Source organism: Sabethes cyaneus, chromosome 2, assembly GCF_943734655.1.
Source record: "Sabethes cyaneus chromosome 2, idSabCyanKW18_F2, whole genome shotgun sequence".
Lineage (NCBI taxonomy): Eukaryota > Metazoa > Arthropoda > Insecta > Diptera > Culicidae > Sabethes > Sabethes cyaneus.
The window spans coordinates 91124667-91136835 of record NC_071354.1 but is presented as its reverse complement, the minus strand read 5'-3'; the positions used below and the strand labels follow the sequence as shown (position 1 = coordinate 91136835).

At 36.6% G+C, this 12169-nt stretch overlaps 1 long non-coding RNA gene across 1 annotated transcript in view; it reads left to right on the top strand.

Annotated features, from left to right (window-relative positions):
* Nucleotides 1-12169, top strand: part of LOC128737365 (uncharacterized) — a 248422-nt gene that overhangs the window by 90551 nt on the left and 145702 nt on the right. The window contains exon 2 of the long non-coding RNA XR_008412032.1: nt 6202-6237. This is a non-coding gene — a long non-coding RNA (uncharacterized LOC128737365). The remainder of the gene's footprint in view (nt 1-6201; nt 6238-12169) is intronic.

The following is a 12169-nucleotide window of genomic DNA, read 5'->3' as shown; positions in this document are numbered from 1 at the left end:
CTCTTGCTATTACTAAACTTTTTACCAAGTTTTATTGAAAACGGACAAGCAGTTTAAAAGTTAGCCTTAAAAAACCGGTTTTGACTAGGTACAAATGATCGCCTGTTTCTCAGAGTTGGCTGAACCGATTTATGCGCTATTATTCTCATTTGAAAGGTAATATAGCCTAATAGATCACTATTGATTTGTTTTTTGATTGGACGTTTAATTCAAAAGTTATGAGCAATCGTATACAACACATTAAAATTTACAATTATTTTCGACTATTTCATCTTAGATAATTTATCTAGTTTAAATTTTTTTGGCATCAAATTAGAGGTTTAAGTGCTGCAAATATATCTGCAAAATTTCAGAAGAATTGGTTTTGCCGGTCAAAAGATATTAACCCTTGAACACTCGCGCCAACTTTTGTAACACGGTTGCTCGCGGGAGACAATAGCCCAAAACCAAAAAAATGTGCGCATTAGAGTTTTGACTAGGAAAACCTGGTTTTAGGTTTATCGCACCTTTGGAAGAGTTTCTTGAAATTGCAAGCTCTATCGTCTGGTAGAATTTAAATTTTGATCAATCCCCCTAAAAGTGAAATAAAAAAAATATTTTTCTTCAGTTTCAATATAACACATTGATGTGTTCTGTAAAGTTGAAGAGTATATTATTACAAGAAACTTTGCTGAAGACAGTAACCTTCTATCTCTTCAGCGAAGAGAAAAAAATCTTATTTATTTGTCAAATCAGTTTTTCCATTTTAGCTCGTTTTGTAATTGTTGTATGACTTTTTCATGTTGTACAAATAGTAAAAATACACAACTTTGCTGAACATAGTATACCTCTATGATTGCTTGTTTAGGAACTGTAGAACTTTGATTATAAAAATATCCTAGTTTTGACCCCAAATTACTCGACTATCGACAGACGGATACATTTAAAACATTTTACTTTTGCTGATAGTTTTGTTGCATACAGACACTATTTTTCCATATGGAGAAACGAGAGAAAGTTCCAGCTGGGGCCAATTGCGGTACACCTCACATACTGATTGCTTCGTTTCTGTGATGTCAGTTTTTGCTGTTCTATTTTGCCAACAGTTTAAAGTATTAATGCATTGAATAATTATGGTATTTTGCTCATAACAAGTTTATTGAAAAATATACGTTAGTTAAACATCAATTTGTAACTTTATAACAACATGGCATTCTAAAACCTACACGTGTTGTACAAAATACAACAGCGTGAGTAACCGAAGGTTAATAAAAATTGATGAAAACTTTATTGAATCAAATAGAATGGTATTACAGTAAATTATGCATAGTTCAAAACCTTTAAACTAGACCTTTGCTACGCAATGTATATGTTAAATAATAATATTTCCTCTTACAACTTACTTTTACTTGCATTTACTCAAATTAGTAACAACTTACTTATACTTTCTCAGCAATTTCATGAAAAAAGGATCTATCAAAATTTATAAGTGCTCCTATTTTGTTCAAATTTTGTAAACTTTTTCAATTGCCAAAAAAATTATGTAAACAAACGCACTACGCAACGTTAACGTAGATGCAGACCGTATAACAAAGGTTCTTTCACCACTAGGTGGATTAAATCGGGTTTTTCAAACAAAATACGAAATTATATTCTCAGTGTATGGCCGGTAAGGGAAGATCCCATTTATCTTGTGCATGCGGAAGAAATTCCAAGCTTCTCCATCCAACCCCGCAATTTTTTATGGTCGAGACGATTGAATGCTGCTTTTAAATTTGTATATATCGGATCTACGTGTGCGCCTTCGTTATTTAAACAAAACTTATTTCGTTTTGTATTGCATAAGATTCGTGTACATCTTTTAGTGTTTAACTACTGCATGCTAGTTATCGAAAGACACTTGCTAACTGGCTTAAGGAGTTTACAAAAACGTTATGTATTTGACATTGGTTCTCATTTTGATTATTTGACAGAAGTTATTCACTATTTTTGAAATTATTGAGAATCAGAACTAATTAATATTGACAACTAGAGGACCCGGCGCGTGTTGCTGCGCCATTCTAAAAAGGGGGTAGATGCATAATGCTGAAGGTAATTGTAATCTTGCAACCAACAGCTGCGAAAGAAAGAAAAAAAAATTATTTTGTAAGAACAATAAGTGATAGTGTCCAGTATATACTTTTTTTTAAGCCCATACAAAGGCTTATCACTTTGACCACAACATTATTGATCTATTGTAATGTTGCCCGGGTGTATGCTGTATTCTGCACTGCATTTATGTGCTTTATCATTATTGAGTAAACGATAAGCTTATTTTTTTTTATGCGTGCTTATGTGTTGAGGGTTTTAACCATGCTTCGATGCATGTCCTACTATACCAAACCTGTTTCACCCGGCGCGCGTTGCTACGCCATTCTAAAAAGATGGTACATGCATAATCCTGAAGAATTGATTAATTGTAATCTTGCAACCAAGAGCTTTCTTGTTGACAACCCATGATATTCCTTAATCTTGCCGCAAATTTCTAATCCAACGCATAAGCATTTGTGACTCGAGCAGCAAGTCCAACGTAACGATTTGGGTTTTATTACCAACCCTTAAAATGGTAATGTTGGCAAAATCGTAATAAAATATCGGTGCAGTTCGATTGAAATCAGTTGAAAACTGGTCAGAAACAATAAACTTAGTGTAACCTCAACATTATTTTCTTCATATTTTCATTTTAACAATGTATTTTCTTTTCAATTTTGTTTTTAAAATAAGTATTATATTATCTTACTTCTATTTAATTTGACCCATTATCGTGGCTTCACCGATTTATTCTTAACAATTTTGTTCCAAATTTATCTTATATTTTAGTATGGACGGCAACACTCGCGAGTTCGATTACTTTTTGAATATTGTAAAAAATTCTGTTTAATTTGTATGAGAGCCATCCCCCCTTACAGAGGGGAGAGGAATCACAATACGCCATAGAAAAAAATTTTGCCTCCAGTAACCCCCAAGTTATGATGAAATTTTTTGTTTTATTTGTATGGCAACCCCCTCTTAGAAGAAGGAGGATTCTCAATCTACCATATAAAAAAAATTCTATCTCCAAAAACCTTCACTTGCCAAATTTGGTTCCATTTGCTTGATTAGTTCCCGAGTTATGAAGGAATTTGTGTTTCATTTGTATGGGAGCCCCCCCTTCTAGAGGAAGAGGGGTCTCAAACAACCATTGAAAAAATCCTGTCTTTAGAAACCCCCACATGCCAAATTTGGTTCCATTTGCTTGATTAATAGTCAAATTATGAGGAAATTTTGGTTTTATTTAAATGGGAGCCCCCCCCCCCCCCCCTCTTAGAGGAAGGAGGGTTCTCAATCTACCATAGAAAAAATTTCGGCCTCCAAAAACCTTCACATGCCAAATTTGGTTCCATTTGCTTATTTAGTTCCCGAGTTATAAAGAAATTTGTGTTTCATTTGTGTGGGAGCCCCCCTTCTAGAAGGGGAGTGGTCTCAAACAACCGTAGAAATAAATCCTGTCTCTAGAAACCACCACATGCCAAATTTGGTTCCATTTGCTTGATTAATAGTCAAGTTATGAGGAAATTTTGGTTTTATTTGTATGGGAGCCCCCCCTCTTAGAGGAAAGGGGGTTCTCAATCTACCCTAGAAAAAATTTCTACCTCCAAAAACCTACACATACCAAATTTGGTTCCATCTGCTTGATTAGTTCCCGAGTTATTAAGAAATTCGTGTTTCATTTGTATGGGAGCCCCCCCTTCTAGAGGGGGAGGGGTCTCAAACAACCGTAGAAATAAATCTGTCTCTAGAAACTCCCGCATGCCAAATTTGGTTCCATTTACTTGATTAATAGTCAAGTTATGAGAAAATTTTGGTTTTATTTGTATGGGAGCCCCCCCTCTTAGAGGAAGGGGGTTCTCAATCTACCCTAGAAAAAATTTCTACCTCCAAAAACCTACACATGCCAAATTTGGTTCCATTTGCTTGATTAATTCTCGAGTTATGAAGAAATTTGTGTTCCATTTGTATGGGAGCCCCCCCTTCTAGAGGGGGGAGGGGTCTCAAACTATGCTAACAACATTCCTCACATCAAACGCAATGTGTATGCTAAGTTTCATCAAAATCCGTCGAGCGGTTTGCGAGTCTATACCGGACACACGAACAGCATTTCATTTTTATATATATAGATTATCAGGACGAGAGTAAAAGCACCAAATATTGCCATAGAATAGTTTTGTGCGATATTTTCTGTTCACATAAATGCGACTAAGTAGCAAAAATTACACCAATACTGCTTTCCATTACCTATAATATTACATCGCACAATCAGATAAGCCATAAAATATCACTTACAGTATCTATAACTGAAAGGATATGATGTTAATGTCTCAATAACATGACGCAACTACCTGTATATTGTGGCTTTATGTTTACTCTTTCTTAAGCTATTGCGTAGATTAAATCCAATAGGTGAAAATCCATTACTCAGATGTAAGATAAGACACATGGTGCGCTGGAATCAAAAATAAAGAAATAACTGTTTACCAGCTCATGTATAAAGGGCCAACAGGGAATTGATCGGTAACCTCATTTACACGTACTAACGCTGTTTGAGAATCACTTTTCAAGTTCTTGTATCGCATGAATCAAGCCCATTGCATTCCCAATGCAAAATAACCCCAAAAGGTGGGGAGAAGGGCTCGCTCATTATTCACCACGTGTTGTTATACCCGGGCCAAGGTTAGCCTTAGGAAGTTGACCACTTCTCTCTTCCTAAGCACGCTGTTGGTCGCTCACCCTCTTCGACGTAATTATCTTTCTGTACTTTAGTGATGTTAAAACTTTATTGATATTTATGCAATTTAGTGATGTTAAAATTTTATTGATATTACTCTATGATTGCAGTTATTCATCGATTTTAAGTATGTTGGACAATTTATTACATTCCAATATCTCGGTATATTTCAAATAAGTATATACTCTCTGCATACTCTGGTTCATAGCGACCATTCTTATCTCATAAACTATTATTTGCTTTTAATTTATTTAAAGGCACATTACAAAAGCTGTGATGTCTAGTGAGTCATAATTCTGTCGTTAACTATATGATATTATATTTTTATTTGGAGTTGTGTCGTTGGGTATTTTTGATGTCTTGTTAGCTTCTACAAGAAAGGCGACAAGCTGGACTGCAAGAACTATGATGCGATCATCGTTCCGCCAATAAAATGCTCTCCCAAATCGTTTTCCGCCAATTGCGAATAGGTTTGTTCAAATTTATCAAGCCGGCTTCGTTGACGGGTGATCAATGAGGGATCAAATAGTTACGCAGATCCTCCAAAAAGGCCGTAAATACAGCATTCCCCGGGAAGCTTATCCAGACTGATTGAATCGACGATGGATGGAACACAGTGTTGTGTGCGGATTCCTGATGGCTTGTCGGGTTCATTTGAATCTCACAGAGGGCATCGTCAAGGAGCTGGTCTCTCATGTGCATGTCTGCTGTTCAACATAGCGCTACAAGGTGTTATGAATCGAGCGGATATAAATACGCGGTGAATCCAGAATTCAAAATGTGGCTAAAGTAGGAAGGGTACGATGAGCAGGGCATGTTGCAAGAATGCCGAATAATTACCCTTTAAAGATGGTGTTGGCTTCAAATCCCAGGAGTAAGAGAGCGGCAACCCGCAATAGAGTTAATTGGGGAAATTTTGTTCATCAGGTTATGTCTTATGAAGGAAAGCTAACTAAATAAATAAAATAATAACCTTATTTCACTTTCACTGTCAATTTGGTACACTTCCAAACAGGAAATTCAATTTGTGTGTAATTTGTACCTTTACCGGGAAGCACATTAAAACTTATTATGACACTCCCTGCAATAGTAATCATTTGGACATGTCATTACATTTCAGCAATTTAGTTCACACTGAGATATGACCGATCTTTTTGCATAGTATGTAGTATTATTTGAAGCAGAAACAACTTCTCTATTCAAAAAGATGGTATTATGAGAGGAAGGTTTACATTTACTGAGCTATGTGTTACATGAGGCAAATTATGAACCCTATTATCGCTATGATTCAAAATTTGACATGTGCTTGTGAAGGAAAACAATCCTCATTTTTTGCTCAACCTTTACATGATTTACATTTGCAACACATCATCACCCATGTATACTATTAATCAATATTTTATATTCGTTCGTTTCAGAATGGACTTGGCAATGACCCTCTGTCTGCGAAGGAGGTAGGCATATGAAGATATCTACTTGTACCTTTTAAAGCATGCTTTGCATGTAACGAAACCGGAGGTAACCGTGAACACTGTTTTCGCACCTTGTATTACGCTGTGTGTCTACGTTAAAAAAACACTATTAAGCAGAGTTGGTACAGGTGTGGAAGCGGAAACAACCAACACCTAATTAAAATAAATCGGACAGCAACTAAAGGAGCGAAACCGGTTATCATTTTCAAATTTCGCACTTTATTCATCGAACATTCTTATTGAGATGATTGCCAGTAATTTATCGTATATTTTTTGCAACATATACTTAAGCAGCTATTAATGTGTGTCCAACTGCCTCCGTTGCACTTTTCCTCACGAGTCAATTGGGCGTGAAAAAAATCTAAAATCAACACCCATGTATCGTGCGACCCGGTACACGAACGTGATCAAGGTCACGGAGACTTTAACACCTTTAGTAAAAGCCTTTAATTTGCTCATTTTTTTCTTTATATGTCTAAAACTAGCATAACCGGATGGGAGTTTGCAGTTGTACCTCCAGTAGATAGTTTTCATGGCAGATTAAAACGTTAATTATTTTTTGCTGGATAATTGATACTTCGTCAAGTTCTAAATTATATCTACTAGAAACAAAATCTATGTCAGAGGAAATCCCATAACGTTGCCATGAAGTTGTTCTACACTGATAGGTCATTTTTATGATTCAACTGCTAGTACTAGTACTTACATGTTGAATGCTGCACTGCAACATAACTTATAAGTGCTACGGTCTATGATATTTGATTAAAATGTGAAGATTACAAATAACCCAATAATTTAGTAGGGTTTAGTGCTAATTCCCGTCGTAGTAAAGAAACCCATTTAAATTTTCATCATCTCTTACAGAGGTTTAAATGAATAATCCAACAGTTTTTGTGCTTATCTGACTTAAACACACTTGCCTTCCAATCCGTGCACTTCAATTTCACTAAAGAGCGATTATTATAAGCATTTTATTGCAATTACGCAATTGACTTTATTTTCTAAATTCGTCGTAACGTTTTTAAATCAAAATTCCATCAAAATTTTTCTTCGGCCGAACCAAAAATCACAACAATGCATGTTCCAAGGGGTTTCAAGTAAGGCATATAAGTGCGTAATAAACAAAGATTGTTTTTGTAAGTTTTTTTTGTCTTAATTACGTAATCAATGAATATGAACAGTTTTATGAAAATAAACTGTACTTCTTAAGATTGCTCCTACATTTCGGAGTTTGAAAAACGATTACCTCGGCTTTTGACGTTTAAATTGGCTCTCGATTTTCTATCCGCCAGACTATATATATAGTGACTATACGTGGCATGTATCACAATCGGAAAGTGATGCCAAATTGATAACCTCAGAAAAACCTACCGAGTTTTTTATTTGGAATATTTTTGGACTAACTACAGTTAAAAAATATCTTCTATTTTTAAGAATAAACATGCGCTTGTGATAAAATCAACTATAATTACAGTAAAATAATTTTGTTTTAGACCATCAAATCACCAATAACTTTGTAAATAAAGTGGATTTGTTTCACTGAATTTGTTGATAGATAAACTAACAACAAGGGTGATGGACATAATTGTTTTAATTGAAGAAATAAATAGTGAAAAACAGATAGTTTCATTGAAATTATGGACTCAACAGTGATATAATATTGTGAAAAAATATCTATATTTATTTATTGACTGGCTTCATCGGACCTTATATCTAAATGAAGATTAGAAGCTGTGAATGGGAAAAGCCGGTTTGAGTTGAGATTTTTTCCCATTCGTAAATCGGCATAAAAATCCATTATCTTTTTAACTTTGAGCTAACAACTTTCAAGTACAAACATAATCAAACATAAGACATAAATTTCACATCAAGTTACATTTTTTCTTATACTATTTCAAAAGATTTCTTATTGCTGATTGCTAGGAAAATTGTACCATCCAAAGTGCGATATCGCTCATAAAAGTGCTATTTTGCATTAAATCGTTTCGGTATCTTCGGCGCACTTTTTCGTTATATTCCAAGCAATAAGTGCGCCGAAGAGACCGAAACGATTTAATGCAAAATAGCACTTTTATGAGCGATATCGCACTTTGGATGGTACAATTTTCCTTGCAATTGACAATATTTATTTGTATAAAATACTTTTCCATAACCAAAACCAGGTCTCTGACAGGACGTCATGTTTTTGTAGTAATGAATTCTATTCTCAGTCACCTCACTGGTCGACTGCTGGAATGCTCGATTGTTCAACTGGTTGGCTAGACTGCTCGACTGAACTGGTCGATTAGACTGTTCGATTTGATTGCTCGACAGGACTGCTCAACAGAACTGCTCGAGTGAACTATTCGATTCGACTGTTCGACTCAACTGCTTGATTGGACAGATCGACTGTCATCAACAGATTGACTGCTTTACTGAACAGCTTGATTTAACTGCTCAAGTAAACTACTCGACTTAACTGCTCGATTCGACTGTTTGACACATTTATTCAACTTACTGCTCGACCCGACTGTTCGAGCTAACTGCACGATTGAACTGCTCGATTGTTCAATTCGACTTGACAGTTCGACTCAACTGCTCGACTAAACTACTCCACTCAACTGCTTGACTCAACTAGTTGAGTGGACTATTCAAATCGGCTGCTCGACTCAACTGCTGTACTCGATTGCTCGATTCAATTGCTCGACTAGACTACTCGATTCAACTGCTCGACTGGCCTACTCGACTAAGCTGCTCGGTACTACTGCTCGACTCAACTGCTTGATTTCACAGCGAAACAAAACTGCTCGGCTGAACCACTTGATCCGACTGCCCGACTAGGCTGCTTAACTGCACTGTTTGATTCGACTACTCGACTCAACTGCTTGACACAACTGCTCGACTAGGCCACTCGATACAACTGCTCGATTGGACTACTCGACTCAACTGCTCGATTAAAGTATTCGACTGGACTACTGGAACAAACTGCTCGACTCGGTTGCTCAACCGAATTGCTCCATTCAACTGCTCGACTGGCTTGCTTGACTGAACAGCTCTACTAGACTGCTCGATTTGACTGCTAGATTAAACTGCTCGACTAGACTACTCGATTCAACTGCTTGACTGGACTACTCCACTCAATTGCTCGATTAAACTGTTCGATTGAACTACTGGATTAAACTGCTCGACTCGACTTCTTGATTCGACTACTTGACTCGCGTGCTCAACTCGTTTGCTCGTCGCGATATCATATGGTCGGTGTTAAATCAGGCCGGACCCAGTCGCATAATTTTAAAAAATGGGTTAATGACAGCAAACGATCAAGAATCTTCTAAGCAACATTTTACTCTAATCAGCCTACGTAAATGTTGCAAACAGTCAGAGTTTTAAGATGATTTCGAACGATTGATAGCTATAAACCATACAGAGCAGCAAGCTTTGAATGAGTTTTTCTCGCAGTCAGGTTTTGGCACTTACTTCTGCCTGACTCAACACCGACCATATGAATGGATAATATGAAAATGGACAGTTCAAAGCCACTCACACAAAAGAGCCATTTTGCCCACCTATAGAATCAGCACAGTGGCGATAATTTTTTATTCAGTTAAAGAAAATCCAATACGAACATAAACACTATTTGTTTCATTTTCCGGCTAAGACTCTTTTATGTACAACATCTTAGAGCTATATTATGCAATATAAGAAATCAAAGAACATGTTCGCAAACACTGGCCAATAGAATGTATCCGCAGTTTTCTGAACAGACATTTATATTTTTCGGATCGTAAGATTCGGGCTCAACTAGTTATCTACACGAGTTAAGTTAGGAAGGTTTTCTTAACTCGTATTCAAGATTCTGCTAAGACGCTCAACGTAATAACTTTTAATTAGTTATCTATATATATAAGAGCCTTGTCTGTAGCCAAAACGAGGAGCGCCATATATTTTCGTGATAACAATCGCCCACATTAAGCGCAGACTCAAACCAATCATACCAGATTGCATTCAAGATGAGCAAAAGTAGCATAGTTGCATCTCATTGAGTTACATAGCGTTAGCGTCTCATAGCGTACCTCCGATTTGCTCTCAATTGGACGCGGGGTGACGCACGCGGGTTACAGCTAGTAATAGTATAAGAGCCTTGTCTGCAACCAAAACCAGGCCCCTGATAGGAGCCATATTTTCGTGGTAAGAATCGTCCACATTAAGTAACGTAGTAAAGTAACGTAGTTGCCTCTCATTAAGTTACATAGCGTTGGCGTTACATAGCGTACCTCCGATTCGCTCTCAATAAGACGCGGGGCGACGCACGAGGGTTACAGCTAGTGTGTTTTAGACAGTTAGAAGAAAATTTGGTATCAAAAATGTGAATTCTGGTGTTTTTGTAATGTTGTTCAAGTGAAAATTTTGCTTCTGTTCTAAAGTAGACCATTTGGCTGCTAGGAATTCTTTAATGAAAAATAAGTATTAAAATAGGGCTCAGCTCACTTTTATTGATGACGTATGGTAGTCAACTAACTGTTATGAATGAATATTGACGTAATATTCGACGGACAATCGAAAAACAAAATAACATGATCTCAGTTTCGTGGTCAAGGGTCATAAAAAATGAACTCAAGACTTGTAGACTCAACCTTGTAAACAGTAAATTGATGCTGAAATCGATTTAGAAAAAGAAATATTTTAGCAATAGTAAAACAGACAGTCTGACACTATAAAAGAAGGACGGTGATATAATATCTAAATTTGCTATGATATAATTTTTCAATTAAAGGACAGTGTCAAATATATCTAACTTACACTTACATAATTTAGGGCACAGCTCACTACTCTACATACCGTAAGACCAGATTTCGTAAGCCATATTAGCGAGATCCGAAACCTCATTTGTTGACAGCTTTTTTATTACCTGTTTCTTGATTGGTTGTGCACATTAAGTGCCAGGGAAAATGTAAGAAAAATTGTGTTGTTCTCCTATCATTGCATAATTCGAATCACCTCGTTTGAGTTCTCCTTAGTGTGTTTTAATAATTAATAAAATCGTTGCTTTATAATGACTATTTGCACAGTGAAATGACTGTTTGCTTAATAAACGTAAGCGAATTGGTTAGCCCGAGATGCATAATTATTATATAATTGACCGGAAAACTTACATTTCAAAAGAGTGTCGTTTTTTTAGTGATTCAATTATAATTTCATTACGCTTTTTATTGAGTAAACGAACTATTTTACAACTGTTCCTCAATGTACATATAATTGCATTGATTGCTGGCCAGCTAGATTTTTATGCTTCTTCTTTTCAACCACATTATTCACCAGGAATCATAAAAAAAATCCTTATGAACCGCTGCTTATTGAGTTTGGTCGATTTAATTCGTCAACAATGGTTCTTAAGCATAATTTCGAACACCATCAATAAACATGCAAGCGTGAATCATACAAGCTGAACCGAAGGGACCTGAAATTAAATGTAGTAGTATTACCAGTTAGAGGCCACAGAGACAGTACATCTTTGGCCAGTAAATCATCAAGTAGCGACTAGTGGTACGCGCAGTTTAAATCCACTCTTCAACGCTGGACAACGGGTCAGCGTGCTCATAAATATTATCTTAATTATGCACGTCTGAGGGGTGCCCCGCCGCTGCTGCTGCCCGTCGCCGTCGCATGCATAGTTAAAGGTTGGATCCCTCCTATGCAGGTTTTGCAACGACCGTTGATGGACCGACCATTCCTTTGCATCGAGAGATTTGCACCTGATGCATTTGCTTTTCCTAAATGCAAGCGTAAATGATATAGGTGAGAGCTTTTCGGTTCGCGTGATAGCCCGGATTCGCCAAACCGGTGTACGGGTTGATAAATTACCTGCTTTTTTTGCAGGCGTACAATTTTTCTCCCCATCACCTGAATGAAGGTGCAAAGTATAAATATCCGATGT